This window comes from Ceratina calcarata, unplaced genomic scaffold (assembly GCF_001652005.2).
Source record: "Ceratina calcarata isolate Rehan_Ccalc_2016 unplaced genomic scaffold, ASM165200v1 scaffold297.2, whole genome shotgun sequence".
Taxonomy (NCBI): domain Eukaryota; kingdom Metazoa; phylum Arthropoda; class Insecta; order Hymenoptera; family Apidae; genus Ceratina; species Ceratina calcarata.
In genome coordinates, this window is record NW_017152138.1 from 496,374 (window position 1) to 514,907 (window position 18,534).

At 38.5% G+C, this 18,534-nt stretch overlaps 1 long non-coding RNA gene across 3 annotated transcripts; it reads right to left on the reverse strand.

The window, feature by feature from the left end:
- Nucleotides 1-12,481: 12,481 nt before the first annotated feature.
- Nucleotides 12,482-17,679, reverse strand: LOC113464212 (uncharacterized). 3 transcript variants are annotated; one of them, XR_003389057.1, is made up of 4 exons: nucleotides 17,534-17,679; nucleotides 15,169-17,003; nucleotides 14,457-14,642; nucleotides 12,482-14,313 (listed from the first exon to the last, which is right to left on the reverse strand). It is a non-coding gene; the product is annotated as an uncharacterized LOC113464212 (long non-coding RNA). The 3 variants fall into 3 exon arrangements; XR_003389058.1 differs by having other exon boundaries at nucleotides 12,482-13,526; nucleotides 13,626-14,642; XR_003389056.1 differs by having other exon boundaries at nucleotides 12,482-14,642.
- Nucleotides 17,680-18,534: the final 855 nt, after the last annotated feature.

Sequence of the window (18,534 nt, forward strand, 5' to 3'; positions counted from 1 at the left end):
CTGGAACGAGATAGAAGGCGCTGCTCTTTCATTTCGCGTTTTCCTCCTCAGGACGAACTAGAAGATTCTCGGATATTAATGTGCTCAACGGCGTGGCTGAGAGTTCTCGTTAATTTATTCGGACGACTTTCACGAATCTTGTACATACAGTTACACCTAATGTCTTATGTACACCCACACACACGTATATGTATAATCAACGGGAAAGTTCGGCTTATCTCGAGCGGGTGCGGTTTCTTTCTGAATTAGAAATCTGCCTGGGTGAGCAAACTCCAGTTGCAGTCAGTTCTCACGTTTTCCGAAAATTAACTTGAAAATATTTATATGCCAGGACTTATAGATACACATACAGAAAGAATTTTTGTTTATACTTGCAAAATTTTCAAGTCACGATTTTGTCTGAAATTAAATAGTTGCCAGATTTGCATGCCTCACATAGAAGTGCATAAAAAGTAAGGAACAAGAAACTGCGTGATTTTGAAATTGAATTTTTCTATTCTCCATTGACAATTTCTTTGAAAAGAAGTTAAGAAATAAAAAGCAGAGCGCGTGGGAAATAGGTTGAGTCTATTTGTTCGGAAGCTCGAGAAGGGAGTAAGCAAGTCGGACCTTGTTACATGATGTATCGAGAAACAAAGGTAAAGAACAACGAGTCAGCCGTGGACGCGATCTCGGCGTAGTACTACGTTCGGTGTTCACCACTATACCGATTTCTTTCCTACGAACACGTGCATTTTCAATATTGAACTCCGAACTTCTGCTGTATCTCGTCTGTGCGTGGTCAATCCCACAGAATCTTGCATGGCACATTTACAAGGGTCTCTTGCAGGTTTAGTGAAATTTTAATACGGCGACGCAGTATCGCAGATTTAAAATTGATGACCACTGCCTTTTGGCTGATGAACGGACTCCCTGGATTTCAGATTACATTTTACGGGTGCATTTTAATAATACTACATTTTAGAGATGCTCCATATTAATCTTCTATCATCTCTTTTGGCTACATTTTCATTGTAACAATAATTTCGGTATATTTCGAAATAAAGAGATATCTGACAAGCAGACTGTAGATTTTATGCATTTAATGCAATTAATATAATTGTATTTAGAACATATAAAGAAATGTAAATAATATTAAAAGGTGAGGGTATGTTGCAATTTGTAGATTATAAAAGAAATATCTTTTTAAAATTAATTTTTATAACTGACACCATGGATGGTTTATTTGCAAAAAAATTCGCAATTCAATGATAAGGGATTGAAGAGCAATAAAATGTTTGGCGGGAAGTGAATAATCGATGAAAAAGAAATCCATGCTTTTACGAATGTTTAAAGGTATTATCGCGCTTAATGTCGTTTAATATGCAGTTTAATTACCTGTCTAAGGCGGTTTCAGTTAGTTGTAACATACCAAGCAGAGTTCGTCAGTTCGTGAAACATATTGGCACTTTGTAATTGACATCTTCCCAATAAACGTAGGTATCGCGAATTATTGTTGAAACGTTTTTCTGCAAATATTTTCTAGTCCGCGCAATTTATTGCTGATTGTTTTTGATAAAACCATTGAAATGGTAAAAACAATATTGTTTTTTTCCTGTTAGCACATACCCAGTTCAATAAGCTAAATAAATCAAGTGATAGTAAAATTTGATTCCCTTTTTGTTTAAATTTGCTCTCTATTGCTTTTTCGTTTAAATTTATTTCTTTATTAATTTCGCTATTTGTTTTATTTCTATGAAGCACGTATTTACTTGCTACTGCTGTTTGATTCGCTTTGATTAAATAAGAGGAGGAAATTAAGTGAAATAGTACATACCAGAGTAAAACATTGCGTTGTAAATCTCCCGTACTACTGCTACACTGATTCTATACATGTACTATAAATACAGTATCTATATTTATGTTCTATTTTATCCACCCCAAAACATTTGTCATTTCATTTTCTGATTACTTATTTCAGATGTAATTCAAAATTCTCTTTGAGCTATTTATAAATACTGTGAGTATCATTGTATGAACAAATTGTCACATCCTCCTGTAGCATTCCTTGAACACTTGGTTTGTAGTTGTAACAAAATTTCTGTTTTGTTTTATCTTTTTTTTAATCGCATACAAATCGTCGTCGACCCAACAATGAAAGTATCGAACGAGGTCAAGCGGTCCGACAGCGTGCTCGACATTTCCAATTTGGGTAGTCGGAACAGAGTTCTTGAAGGATCTGACCACGGAGTAGGGAAAGGCAGTAATGCCTTTTGGTAAGAGGTTCGTGAGAAGCAAGCACTTACCTCAGAACCGTTGCATCGAGTATAGTACAGGTCTCCTTTCCAACGGCGAAATTTCTGACATATTTACTACCTTTCCCATCCCGGGACAAACCCTAAAAAATGATAGAAACCTGTAAAACACAAGGTATAAACTTAATCGTATCTCTTTAACCCTTTCGTGGAGTTCACATGCTATATACTTATATAATACGTTTACGTTGATTCAGATATTTTTTTATGACGAATAAAAGTGCTAGTACGTGTACATGTGAGATACGAGGTATTGTGAAAGCATGCGCTCTACTTTATTTAAGACTTAAAAAACTAAACGTGTGTTAGTTTGAAATGACGTTCATGTTTAACTAAACACTTTTTGAAAGCGGAACTTGTGAGTTCTGTTTCCCAGGAATATTTCATAGATAATATTAAATAAAATATATTTTTAAGAAAGGACCTAATTTTGTCTTTATTTTAAGAAACAGTGGTTTGCAGAGCAATATTAATAGAGCGGATTAAGACCGACAGTAATATCCTTGCACTCTCAGGTTTCTATAGAGTCCCTTAAACGAATATGATGCAATACGAGCAATTAGTTAAAAAAAAAAACACTGTTTAGTAGAACAAACAATAGATTACGCTTGTCTATACGTAGTTTATTCAATAAAACAGAGTTGTTAATTTCTAATTTCTGCAGCATGTTTAAACACCACCCCCGGCACTCGTATCGCATCCTCCATTTGGGCGGTGAAACACTGTGTTATCGCACGATTTAACTCACTACCATCATATACCTATATGTATGTATACTGGCAACCTACCCGCACACATTGTGTATCTTAAAGTGGGGGCGAAAAAAACGCTTAGTCCGTTTTTCTTTCACAAATCTGTTACGAGTTTTACGTGACACTGAGCAACTGTGATACGCGCGTAATCTTCGCGCTAAAACGACGCGGGCGCAGTGCAGCCGAGAAAGTTAAATGAAAAATTGTTCTATCCCGGGATTGAACAATAACGGTCTTTTTATTATACGGCCGGCGCGGCGATAAGGATTCTCGGACCCTACTGTTCGCTGTGCGCATACGTGCGTCGAATTTTTAAAACGCGTTTAACGTTGAATGCCGTTGCACACTCGCGACTGGGAAAAGTTTCCTACTACTTCTTTAATTGGATCCTTTTCTATTAACGGCTGTGCTGCCGAGTTATCGTCCTCCAGCCGTGCTCTCGATCCCTGAATGGAGCTATTTTTCGTTATTCCATACAGTTAGAATTCTCGCAGACACTTGATTTCTGTGCTCGGATAGAGGCCGCGCCTTTCCAATTATTTCATTGAAAAATTATTACACGTAGACCATTAATTCAAACAAAACCATAAAAAGATGAGTCTTTTTACATTAATTTCTTTAACATACAATTAGTACGCTTTCGTCGAGTAAAGGGAGGATCAGATATATTTATACTTGACTTTTATTCTTTTCCACTTTCATTACCATGAATAATTATAACCCTTTCAGAACTTTATTGGAAGGAATTCAAAGAACTTTTCTCATACATTTCGCATTCGTTCGAGTCACTTATTGCTAATTGAGTTGTTCGGCTGTTTCTAATATAATTTTTGCTTCTTTTCCTTTAACTTTATACTACTCCTAACGATACCACTGTCCCTTCTGAGAAAACGTGTAAGTACGTAAGTTTAAAGAATACTCTCCACTCTCATTGCAGAGTGTACTCTGAAGAGTGAATAAGTTGAGAAAGGTCAATGATTCCCCCTTTGATCAGTCTGGGCAAAAGCCACACTTGACAAATGTACTTATGTATTTATGCATTAATATATCTATACAGCATTTCTGTAATTTTCAATGAATTATATTTTTAATGCATATTTGCAAATAATAAAAAAGTTTTTATTTGTCGGACAGTATAATAATAATTCAACCAATTCCTCATTTTCGTTCTGCTGTGAGAGAAATGCTATCTCGTATCGAAAAACAGATTTTCAACTGACAACGGGGTTGGAAAGAAAGGTGGAGAGATCTTGATCGAATCATTGAAAAACGAAACGAGTATCAGGAAATGCTAATCGCCCGTTCTTTCATTATCAATTCTGTTCAATTAAAGATCACGCACGATACCGTTCTACATATAGATGAATGGTCGTTAACGAGCAAATCGATTGAGCGCTTTCAATTATATTTGCGTATAACCGCGCGCGGTGATATGCATTGAACGTCGCGTAAAGCAGTATCATCGCGCAAGTTTTTGACTATCGAAATGCGTATGGACGCGTGACGTGTCAAATGACCCCCTTTGAATTGCGATGCGGGTTTTCTCGCTTCTAGTGATAATTAAATGCAAGAATTTGTAACAGTTTATCGAGTTCGTACGATGTTTATAGTAAATGTATCAACGAACTGAATTGATGATTCAAATTCGTTAGTATTCAGAGGATTCGTATTAACTTGGCGCAAACATGACATCAATTTTCACGCTCGATGATTGTATCAATGGTTGTAATTATTTTTGCATTAGCCTAATGAACGTACACGCATACAAGCTTCATTGTACAATGTTGAATTTTCATTCTCTCTCCTTGTTTATTTCTAGAGCTAACTTTTACGGGGCAGTGCCAATTAACGCACGTAATAATTGGGGAAGATCGAGCATCTCTTAGGAATAATTCTAATTACCGAACTATTGCGAATTTTGTTTCCAATTGGGAATCGTAACCGACGAGACCGTAACTACTTCAAATATTGAACGAACTCCTGGTTTACGATGTGTACATATTTATTCATACATATGTGTACATGCGGGACAGACATCTGTCGAAATTACGAGTTTAATGCATTTAACACTGATTAACTACTGAATGAGATAAAACTTACGCATTCTTAATTGAAAATTGTTTATGAAAAAAGTGTGTCGGGGTAGTTTTAATGTTAGAAGATACTATTAATTTATGAATCGAAGAATTATGAAATATTATGAAATCGATAATTCATCTCCGAGGGACAACGCGAAAAACCTATGGTTCATTAATTCTTTAAGCTTTGCTTTGGATCATTTGCGATTGATTTTCTCTTAAATACTAGCAACTGAGGCCTTGAATACTAGATCGAAGAAATGTTTGTAAGACCTGCTGAAATTAGAGTGCAAGGTATAAATAGATTTACATTATGGACGTAAGTAAGAAAGAAAGTTTACACAAGAATGTATAAATTATTAAAAATACAATGATAAAATAATGTTTCAGTTTAATCATTGTTATAACATATTAAGTTTCATTATCGAAAATTACTGGGACAATCCAGTATCACCGAAGTTACGGCTGGAAATTTGCATGGGCCCGCGTTACAACCTCCAACCGAAGTCATTTCTGATACTGAATTTATTAATTCGAACTTTATTTCCGCGGCTTTTACATACATTTTCAGCAAACCTTTTATGAGCCATTAAAACGCAAATTACAGACCGCGACAAGTTGCCCCGTGTGCAACTTTACACCTGCCCAACATTGTTTGCACCATCGCGTGCACCGGCGCACTTACTTAATATGTGCCGGGCAACGAAAACTCGTGATCTCTTCCTTTTTTCCGCTACGGCAGAAACACACGACAATCTGCGTGTTGAGGGTGCGAAATCAGTGAAATTAATTTATAACATATTAGTTAGAAATTACGAGTACACAGTTTCTGTGCAATCAGAAACGAGATTGACGAAGACTGGGTCAAATAGAGAATGATCATAAACACAGTTAGAGATCACGAGATTGAGTCCTGATTTCATTAGCCACGAATCTCTGGCTGGCTCGCGATAACAGAAATCCATAAAGATAACAGGATTCCGTAAAGATAACGTAAACATAGCCCCGTTGTCTCAATGGGAAAACGTCTCCTTCGTCTTGACTCCGCCTTTATTTCCCTCAACCCTTGTCGGTTCACGAAATTGGTTTTCAAGAAGAAGTAATCTCGAGCTCCGGAGAGGTCCAATGTCCCTTAGGAGGGGTACCTAATGAAGTGTACGTGAGAAACAAGTCATCGTCTTGGTAAGAAGACCCGCGGGATGGCAAACAACAAAACTGAGGAAAAGCCGCGGCCGAGAATCCGCTCCTTCTTCCCGTTGGTTCGTTGTTTAACGTTGGAAAGAACTTTCGTTGCAAGTTCCTTCCTCCAGTCAGTTGCCCCAATCTGCAGCGTCCCTCTCGCACGTGTTGCCGCGCGTGTGAAACAACTTTCGTGCAGGTTCACCGATATCCAAAGATTTTTCTCGTCGCAGAGGCAACTTCCTCTGTTGAAAAGTTTATCTATTTGCAAAATATGGACGCAGCTGACTCTGATATCCTTTAAAGGGGTCGGCAGATCAAGTTTCATTAAGCAACCACGTCCCGACTCCTTACGTCGCGCCGCTCATTTCTCCGTAGTTAGTTCTCTGCTAAGAATAACGAGAATACTCTTGTTTGGCTTGTTTCCATCAACGATGGTGTTTTTACCTCTGTTCGTTCTACGAGACACAGGGTGCTTTGGCTGATTGAATTGGGTCGTACGCTGGAAATGCTTCGGGTGCGAGAGGAAAGTATTATGAAACTAAATTAAACTGCGTTCAATGATTAATTTCGGTATAACAAGCTTTATTGAAGAAAATTCTGTTTGTTCCTACAGTCTATATTACATTTTTGTCTTAACAAGATACATACGTACGTGCTTTGGACACATTTTTCTAACTCATAATTAACTTATTTTTTAAGGTATGCCTGGCAGGAAGTTATATGTATAATTCACACTGTCAGTGCATTTTAAAATTGTTACACCGGAGATGTAACTCGGATGGGTTTCGTTTCTCTTTTGACGGAAGATAGAAAAAGGAGAATGATTTACGCATCCAATGTTTCTTATTACACTAGCTTATTTGCAAATGCGAGAACGCGTCTATTAGATGCAGTTATGTTTTACGGTTCGAAATAAAACTAAAACATTTTTATTTTTCCTTAAATATTTTTTTATTGTTCCCAACATCAAATTCATTATAACAAAAATACTCTATTATGTTGTTTGTTCTTTGTTCTCGTAAAATAATTTTTAGTTTAGACTGATGGCTTTATATGTAATGCTGTGTCATATAACATAGATAGACAAATATGTATATGACACTTCGCAATAGAAGTGAATCGATGTCGATTATTGATTTTCATTGTTTTTTATATTTCAATTAATTAATTGAGTCTCAAAATCGTTGTGACCTCATAAAACAAGTAAACAAAGGATAACTTAATAAATTATACAAATACTACTAATTTCCAACATAATGTTATAAAATATAGCGTAATTTCATAAATCGCTTCTAAATGAATGATTTGACTCTCTATTCAAGACTCAAGAACTTGATCGTACAATATGTAAAACAATCCTGTTCGTAACTGGTGTTCCAGATTTGTAAAGGTTGTCAATCATTGTTGTACCAGCTATTATAATTCCGTTAAATATTTTTATGTATTCACTTGTTGTTCAAATATCCCATTGCACAATTCCCCCTCTATTCAAACTGGTAGCGGTAGCAATTTAGTGCGGAACAGTTGCTCGAACAACGTCGCGCATTCAACGTCAGCGAAATCTGAAATTGAAAATTGTTCTGTGCAAAGCTGCATATCATTTCCTCAAAATCCGGTGATAAAATATAATATAACAAAAATTGAACGCGAATTATTTTCTCTTTATTTAAAATAAATTCGTAATTTATATATTCATTATTCCATAAGAACACAGAATTCATATTGTCAATATATGTATGTATACATACAGAGGTTTCATAGTATGACTTTCTGACAATAGGAATTCATTGAAAAACCAAAGCGGTTTTCGTTCAGTCGTTGGCTTTCTGGTACGCCTTAGGTATAATTAAACTTTGCAAAACCGGAAGTTGTCGCGAAGAAGGAACAGGGCCACGTTGAACAAAGACATCGTGGGCCGTAACGAATGCTGAATAAACGTGTCTCGCTTTCACCACGCTCGTTCCTTGGGATCTAATTTTTGCTCGGAGCGTAAGCGTAAACGCGGGCGGAAAGGCGATCGAGGGATTGTAATGTTCACAAGCGGCTAATTACGATGAAAATTACGCTCGACCAGATTCTGGACAATTTCGAAGCAAGGCCGCGGGCAGTGGTAATTAGACGTTAGTTCGTTAACGTGACCTAGCACTGATGGAAAACCGGTGCCAGAACTACTGCGCTTTGCGGGATCGCGCGTGCCGCGAGCCCAGCTTTATTAAGTATACCTCGGCCGCTTTTAAAATTCGTACTAACAGTAAAGATGATAGTAGAAGATCGAGTTACCTTTCAACCAATTACTCTGTTATTGCGAGCGTTATCTTCTCGATCTGCAATTACATTAAAAGAACTTTATTATATAATTATCAGTTAAATTTTTCTTAGCTTCTGAGCTTTTACTGCTTTATTTTTCATACTTAATATTAAAAATCACTATTTTCTTTAACTGTATTGCTGTATTTTATTTCCAAATTGTTTTAATTCACAATCGTTTAATTTCTGTTTCAGATTTCTATCTGATGAGGAAAAGGAAGGCCGAGATTCTTAAGGTAAGACTTAGTAGAGAGTCATTAACGAGTCTGTGTGCACTTCTGATGTGCTTACGTAGCCTAATGACAACGCTTTCAAAGAAACGTGCCGCGACTCGATTTAGATGTACAATCCTGCGCCACGCAGCGCCGCCGTTTCTCTGTCCGCTACTGAAATAGAGGCGATTGTTCCACGGACCTGACCTGTACGATACGACTTCTTTTCTCTACTTTCCTTTCCCGTAATGCGTTCTTTGCGTTTTCCACCTCGGATTTTCCGCCTCGATCCGAGATCATCTCCCGTGCTCGCGATTTTCTACCTTATAATCTGGCATCTGACTCGTAACGTACGACATCGAATGACTGCAAAAATTACGTCTCTGTTAGCGAGATTATTCACAGTTAACCATTAAAAATTAAATGCGCTTTTTAGGCCAGTTCACTCGTTACCATCAACTAGATATTTTTATTCATAAAGATTTTTATCGTTCATAAAGCATTCCTTTCATTCTGGCAAGTCTTTGATATTGTTCTAAATTAATTGAGCACTATGGATGGTCTGCAAAATATTGGGATCCATTTTTAGGATTAATTCTGGAAGAGGAACGAAAGCGGGACGATATGCCGAAATGAAAATTTCTATTTGGCTCGTTAATTGTAGTCGAAGCGAGGTTCCCCTTCCATCCAGCTCACGTTGCTCTCTCGGTCGGTTGGTTTAAATTTATTAATTTTTAATAGACCATGGTCAGAAAGTAAAAAACCAACGTTGAAAGTTTCATCATTAGCCCCGCCGACGAGAATGGGATCTTGCTTTTGTTGCGTCCGGAATGAAAGCATAACTTTCGTCAACTACAAAGGAAGTAGAATTAAAATCCTGGACTTCCTTCCATAACGAGGCCTGTTCTTTTTCCATCTTTTTTTCCCGCTGTAAACCTCGTGGAACCGATGCGTCGACCGGGGGCCTCGTCCCAAATGCGGCCGCTATTCGCGGGACTCTAATTGTTCGGTGAAAAAAGTCGGTGCCATCCCGTTCTTGCGACCATTCGGCTAACCTATACAGATTGTTCGGTCATCCTATCGCCGCGTCGTGAACACTTTTGTTGCTTCTGCTTTGTTGCGACGTCGCGCGTCGCGTCAGTTCGGCAAAACTCTCGGAATCAGACAATATCTATTGTATAAGGATTTATTACAATTCTCCAAATTGCTTGTACTGTTATTTTATTTTTTATCAATCAAATATTCGGTATCTCATGATGAACGCTGCTTCTTTAAAAGAAATCGCAAAAAATTCATGAAAAATTGTTTACCCGCCGACAGCTAATTTCCTCGTTTGCATCTTGCCCTGGCATGGCGGACACTCGACACGCAAAGGAGAAAATTTCGAATAAAGCTGTCCGTCTAGCGTTGCCAACGGAATAAGCCACTCGAGCTTCAATCCGTTCCACCTTACGAGAACTATGTTTCCGCTCTCTTTATTAAATCGCCTTACTCCTTGCTTGGAAAAAGTACCGTACAGTCGGCCGGAACCATACTATAGTCAGCCTCTCCTATTTCCCATGAATTCGGTGTACAGAGAACGGACGAGTTTCGAAGCGAGAAGATAAAGAAGGAGAAACCGGTAAAGAAAAATATACGGGGAGAATGAAGGGTGGAGGTGGAACTCGTTCCGTTCTCCGTTTGAAAATTCGCGTCGAATTGTGGTCGCTCCAATCGGCGTGACGTCATCATACAACACGGCTGGATCTTGAAAATTCCAATGAATCGAAAGAAAAAGTTTCCGGTCAGGGTTAATTTCATCCCCATTGAAAGGTGAAAGAAAGTAAAAAGCGGTATAATGTCTTGAAGCGTTTTGATCGCGGCCATTATTTGCCTCAGCCTACCTCGGGGTTACCCCATTTTATTTAGCATTGCTTTCAATCCTGAAATCCCGTTTAAGCGGCCTTCTTTGCAACGAATCTAGTCAATTTATGCTGTAGATTTACCAAACGAGCAGCTGGAACATTCGGGGGATATGGATTGGTGGACTCACGAAGGATAGTTCCTCGGAAATTATCGGAAACTATCCTACACGGTGTAGGAAAAAATTTAGAGCACTCTATGACTGTGAGGGTACTTTACTGTACATAATGTCATCGCTTTGAACGATTTTCAATACGCATACGCTTATGCGGTTCAATCGTATTTGCCATTCTCTCTGGTTTGTGTTTTTAGTAGATTCTCTATGATATCAGGGATCGATCTCGTGACCTCATAAGAGAATTGTGTACAACAGATGTGTGGCTCTTCTCCACTGAATACATGCATGTACGTATTTATGCAAGTAAACTACGAAAACTAGCTTGTAGCGTACGTAAATGTAACGTACGTAACATATTAGAAACGGATGGCTTTCTTTTACATTCATTTTCTGAAATAGTGAAAAGGACGCATCGATCTTTCGAATCACTAATTGTAAATTTAAAAAGGATTAATCGTAGCTCCGCTGATCCAATTGGAAATAAATAACTCTTATTCCTTGTTCCATTTCAGAATTGTACTATTTTCATCATTTGGATGTTTCATTTACGATATTTAATCGGATAAAGAGATTTGTTAAGTGATTTAAGCGTTTATTTTCGGAAGGGAAACTATTGTTGAGAAAAGAACCTATATAAGAAACTTGTTGAGAAAGCCTATTGATGATTTCAACTCAATTGGCGAGGCTGCGGGTTGGTAATTGAAAGTTTCCACATCTTGATTCGTTTATGTACTTCACGGAATTCGCGATCTAAATAGAAAGATAGAAATAGAATACTCACAAGGCACAATACTCCCGAGATGTCAATCGTCAATTTCGACGAAATTTGGCAGAAACGTATTCCTTATAGGATTTATCTGTAATTTGCACATGGTCCTGTAGTATTCGCATTTAAACTTCGAACAAAATATTTTAACATTTAGTATTACAATTACATTTGTCATTTAAACATACATGTTTCGTCAATTTGAACTATTTGTCTATTCCTCATAGTTTTCGACCTACAGGCTAAAATATGTTACGCCACCCTAACTTTGAGGGTGGTTTCCACCCCTCTAATGGCCACGGTTGCCGATAATAAAAGAAGGGTTTAAGTATTTCCGTGTGGATTAGTCTGTTAAAAACCAAAAGCCAAATTACGTAAAAACGACATCTCGGGATAGTCCGTTGTCAGTCTTGCATTTTTTCAATGCTCTGATTTTGTATTAATTCGTAATTAAATTGATCTTGAAAAGTTGATTAAACCACGCGTATTAAATATTTTATTAAGGACACATAAGGAAGTCGCATATCGAGTATTTTAAATAACTATTTAGAAATTTGGATAACTGAAGAGCTCCGTGACTTATCTCTCTATCTTATTTCATTTAATTTTATTTAATTTAAATGTACGCTCTAAAAATGTATTTAAATAATTAGGAAAGCGCAAGCGTGAGGGCACGTATATATGCTAGCGTAGCACGTATTAAAATGAAAGTAAAACGTAAAAAATGTAAATAATGCATATAAAAAACCGCAAGATGAGTGAGGATTCTGATTGTATTACTACTACTATTATTATTATTATTATTATTATTATTATTTCGAGAGGAATATTGTTTTAATTTCTAATTATCTTTCATATTTAAATCCGGGTGTACGCAGAAGAGTGAAAAATATTTTCAGGAATATCCTCTTTTCTGAATCGTTTAATGCACATCACGTTAGCACAGGTCATTGAACGAAAACATCTCTGCGAAACTTTCTCGCGAATTCTAGGAGATCAGTATTAGTATTATCCCTTCCTCCCTTCGAGACTTTCAAAACTGTCACGGAAGAAGTTCTCCAATCGCGAAATTCGCTTGAAAAGCTGCAGGGCAGTTTCGATGGTAGTTGCACGAAAGACTTGCGTAACGTTTATGGAAATATGTAAATTCGTAGAAACGGGATTGAAACGCGGCCGTATTAACGCATTGTACGCGTTAGTTGGACCGGAAGTTGCGCCGTCCCCGCTACTCCGTAACCGCGTGCCTGGCCCGCGAATTTCTGGTAATCCCAGAAGTGGAGAACCGTGTACAAAGCCGCCACGCTGGGTTACTATCTACCGGTGCGGTGGCGTGTACGTACGTGTTCGTGATTTATGGAACGCGCAGTAATTGACTTACATTACGATGCAAATTGCTCCGGTCACGATACCACGCAAAGTACTTGTCTAATTCTTACGAGGAATCTCGTTCTTATGCCCCTTTTTTATATTCCTCTCCCCTCTTTTTACTGTTTTTCGCTGCTTGGTCGAGTGGTACTGCTAGCTACAATTATGTGCGCTCGCAGACGTGGCTTGTGTGTATTAACGGTGTATACATAAAGTGGATGCTAGGCGGTAATTATTCCATCCGTTAGCTGTAGCACTCCTAATGTCCGTATAATAGATCTATTATTAGCCGCGTACGTGTATGGTTGTTTCTTTCGATGTTAACCTAAGTAATAAGTACATTAATTAATATTCTTAGTGCAGAAACCAAGAAAATCTCAATTGGTAGATTGCTGGCTGTTTTACTTTTAAAAAAACAAATGAGTACGACATAGATGGTATTTACAGTAAAATTTCGAAAATTGTCAATTGAATATTGCTGTTTGATCGTACGTATCGGATTGGCATTTAATTTATTATTGATCGTGATTTCCCTTGTTCACGCGAGCAACTGAAAACGAAACACTACTTAGATAAAAAATATCTGTGCGTTTTTCTTAAGACCCGAGCGAGTTTCTTCTGTTTCTCTTTCGTCCCTTCTTAACTTTACCGATGCAATTAAGAAAGTGCGCCAGATCGGACCAGATTCGCCATTGAACTGGAAGAAATAAACACTTTGACGGTAATTTCGTGCGGGGGTGTGGAAAATGGTTTCTTATCGCTTGCTTCCGGAGAACGTTGTTTCCCTTTCTCGCAGCTCCAATTAACCGTGATTTCTTGCCCCGTGTGTTCGTTTCTCTGTTTAGGAAACTGTGAAAGATTGTTGTCGATGATAATTGTAATTTAATCTCCGCAAAAATTTGTTACGAATTAATTTGGAATTGCTGACAATGGTATAATATCGTTACATTTAGTTTCTGCAATTAAATCAATGTTTGTCGAGTGAATTAAATGGAAATGGTCCTCTCATCTTTTGAAAACATTCAAGTCTGTAAATTACAATCATTGAAAACAATTTCATAGTTTGCCTCCAATCAGTTATTCTCATCATGTTTGTTAGCACCAGATCCTCTATTCGAGCTTTATGTAAAATGGAACCTTACGCTTTTCTCGCTTGAATCGTTAATATTTAACGCCACCATGTCTCAAATCCTGCATGCAATATAATTTCAACTAATATAAGTCATACAACATGTTTTGTTACGCAGTCTAGAAACAGTTTAATGCCATTGAAATTGAAGACATTTCACCATCGCAGCCGTAACACTTCCGTCGCTATGATGTTCACTGATTACGAGCTATAAATTCGTATTAAATCCGTGTAGAGCGTCAATTGATGCGTGAAATTGATTAGTAATTACAGGCACAACTCTATCAAATTTAGGACGTTTGACCACTGTGATGTAGCCTTTTCCTACGATGTATGTACTTCGGTACCTACCTACGTATCTACATGTATTGCGGTCTGACCCTGATTACAAATGGTTGCAGCACCGCCTCTGACGCTGTTAAATCCTCAGAGATCTGATGATTACTAGAAAATACATGTATGCAAAACATGTTCCAACTCGACGCTTGATCTTCGCGCTCATCGATTTTATCCATCATCTCATGTTGGGGTTCATTTCTAAATTAACAGTGAAACTCAAAGACAATTTTGATCAGCACAATATCTTCTCGCAATATTTCGCTCATGTACTTGTCACAACCAAACATTCTGTGCGATCGATCGTCAAATAACGTTCTAATGTTAAATCTCGATGGTATCATAAAATTATATACACGTCCACAAGACGAATAACAAACGTATAATTTTTATGTCGACGCTCGTATGTTTATCAATGCATCACGCATCCCTCGATGCGATTTAGAATAATACGTCTGTTCCTCATCGTTATGAAATGTCAATAAAATATCTACAGTTTGAATCATCAATATGGAATCGGGAAAGTAACAAGTATAATCACGTATTCACACAAGGAACTCAGCAGAGACACGAACTACTAAGCTGGCTTCATTTCGCAGGCTCGTGAATCTTTGATTGTTTTCGCGAGAGCATGCTAGTAAGTTAGGCGTCCTCCGCCTCGCCGGAGGCAGAGACGAAGAACGTTATCCAACGATTTATACGTTTATGTGAAGCGAACTCGACTTACTCGGGACCCGCTGAGAAATCTCCTCGAGCATAGTTGATTATTTGCGACTGCGCTCGTAGCTCACTCCGGAAGGATAAGTGCGTATCCGTGTGAACGATGTATCCTTTCTTGCGGTTATAAGGTATGCAATCAACGTGCGTCAGCCATTCGCTCCGGCAGCGTAGGTACAGCCACGCTAGGAAATCCGGATGAAAATTGGCACGGATTTTATTCGCGAATCGCATTATTCTCGGCTCGCTGCTACGAGAGGTCGACCGATTTAGCATCTGTGTACAATGGACCAATCGGTGGGAAGGAATGTTGTTTCGTTGAAAATTTAATTTCGGCCAGTGGACAATTTTTTGCCACTCATCAATTGGAATTGTCCTCGTTTTAAAAATATCTTTGTCGCTGATTTATTTTAAAAATATTATCACTGATAATATCTTATTTCCATCAGCTAAAGGTCAAAGGATAAAATTAATTTGATTTTATATTATTAAAAATTTGACGTCAACTTGGTGTAAACGCAATTGAATCCGAAGGATTTCGGATAAATGCGCGCGACTGGGAAGTTGTCAATTTCAGGACCTCGTTCATTCAACTAATTCAACGAGTCGTCCGTAATTCCCGTGACCTGTTATTTTTCGCAACAATCCCGTACCAGCGGAATACAAAATTCGCTGGAGTCTTTAACTTTGTATGCCCAGTATTCCCGGGACAAAGCACCGTTCTCCGCTAATGTACAATAATTCATCACACCGCGACCTGCGAAGCTCGCAGCTTCCTGTAAGTTTCAACGTTGCGGCGCAACAAAAACTGGCAACTTTGCAACGGAGAAAGCTAGCCCAGTGCCAGCTCTAGGTGTCGTCGAAAAGTTTCAACGACAATAAGGACGCTGAAATTTTCCTCTACATTTCAGATCCTTTTGTGTTCCTATGAAAAACGAATCTTACCTCCGGTCGTCGGACGGAGGTCGCTGAAAAGGGGAATTGTTCCGGTCACGGGACGGCTAATTTTATTCGCGATCTGACGTTCATAATCACTCAAATTGGATGCGAACAACAGGGTAAATATTTTCTGTCTCAATTATGTACGTTTTAATTTCACTAACTGAGGGATATTACTCACCGAGAAAGCTTTGTTATTTTAAGGCGCCGTACTATTTGTACAACTTATTTTAACTGTTTTACATCGTTTTTAAACTCTTGTAATTTTGTGAATCTTGTAAAATTGTCAAGAGTATTTTATAAAATGCTTCACATTGAAGAAAACGGTGATTATGCAAGCATTAGTTTTATGTTATCTAAAGTACATTGTCCAATTCGCTCTTTTTCGAACATCCCTAATTATCTTCCTGTTTAATTACGTCGACGGCGTGTCGATTCACAGATTTTGCAGACTTTCTACTTTCACCTCGTTAAACACTTTATCGGCGAGCTGAAAATACCGTGTCTGGTTTTTAGCTCACACATGCTTCTTAGACACGCACATGGAGAGGTACAGTAGTCTGCATCATCCCTTCGTTTCGTGGTCGGCTTTTCTTTCCCAGATGGCCGAGGTGCCTAAGTAACGACGCCCGGCTACGGCTACGTTTCATGAATATTGACGATCGGAGGGCGCCCGATTCATATTCTTGTTTCTAATCGAGCTCTCCGTCACTCTCCATTTTTCATCTCCTATCAACGGAACAAAAAAGCCCACCCTCTTTGGTCGCATACGCTCGATCCGCTCTCTTACCTCTTCCTCGTATTTCTTCGGTCTTCTCGTGCTCAACAAGAGTACAATGCACGCCTCGGGACTTTTCGGCTGAGGTTCATCACGTTGCCTAACGATCCGACACATCAACTTATCTCCTGTCAATAAAGACGAACGTTTTATTATATGTATAGCGTAGACTACATTCTCAATTCGTTTTACCACTTGTAGTTGGTGTAAAAACTATTCATACGCAAAGCACAATAACTTTTTGATTTAACCGCATGATTTGAAGCTTTTGAGAAGTTAGGAAGTCTAGTAGATAATGTATAACAAGATTGTCAAAAAGTTGCATTTGGTAGAAATCAGAAGCAAAAAAATATTTCTTATCAGAGTTTATAATGAAATAAGGTATCACTCACTCAAACCATCCAAGACAAATTTTAAATTGATCTTCCGTAATTTATATTGTTTTTTATGAACTTAAAACGCTCGACAGCAAAAGTGTTACGACATTATCTAATTTCTTCTGAATTTTCGGTCGAGCAGCGCGTAATGTAAACTGTATACACTGCAGGTATAGGCACACCCGATGACACACAATATCTTGGACGCTACTCGTCCCTGCGCGATGCGATTACGTTCCAGTGTCTTTATCATCTTTACCGTTCTATTCGGTGGCACTTACGATAACGGTGTCGTATCGCTTCGCTGCCATCGTCTAGTGGAATTCGATCAAAGAGGAAGACACCCGCCTCTGTTGCTCGCGTGTTTGCGAAAAAATTGGTAGTAAGCTTGTGAAAGGAGACTTTCACGATCCTCCATCCTTCGCGATAGCCCATGCACGAGCGCATATCTAAAGTGTCGTCCTCGCTGTCTTCGATCCCCTTTGGCGAACCATTAGTGCGTTGAATGATTAATGGAGTATTCCCGACAGGCGGAGATACTGACTGACGTGCAGTAATCGTGTACGAGGTCTTTTTCTTGTTTTCGACGGCGCAAAGGAAATTTGTACTTGTGCATCTAAGAACATGAAACAGACCGAAGGTCGAAAAATAAATTTTCGCCCATTCGAGATTCTGTATAAGAAAAAACTCGATCAAGGAATGGAATGTTTGGCAGAATTAGTTAAATTTAGGTAACCGCGAATAAATCAAACCGCTGGCGAGGGCCTTTAAGTTTTGGCTAGCGTGTCGTTACATCGTTCAAACTTAGAAATGAACTTCGTAACCTATTCCGTAGCCGAAGGATTGCCGTTTTATTGGACCCGGCATCGAGCACGCGATTTCCAGATCTGTTTATCTTAAAAAGGGGCCCACGACGCAATAAATCGCAAACAGCGACGTCTGATAGCGATAAAGGGCCGTACGATTAATATCTGAAGGCCGGCTATTTTGTTCGCCGGTAAAACCGGGAGACGCACACGCGCCGTAATTACACGGCTACACGCGATTACGCGTGTCAGACATTTGGACATTTTGCCTATCGAAGAGATCTGTTTTTTTTTTTAGAGTTAGGTTAGAGACAGATTTTGAGGAAGTTCGATTGTTCATTGTTTGCTTGATTTACCGTGAAGTCTAGATGATGATATATTCAAAAAGAATGGGACACGCACCTTTTTCAGGGGAAAGGAAACGCGCGCACAAGTGTTGGGAATCCGACGCGAAGAGTGCGTGAACGTTTTTTTTA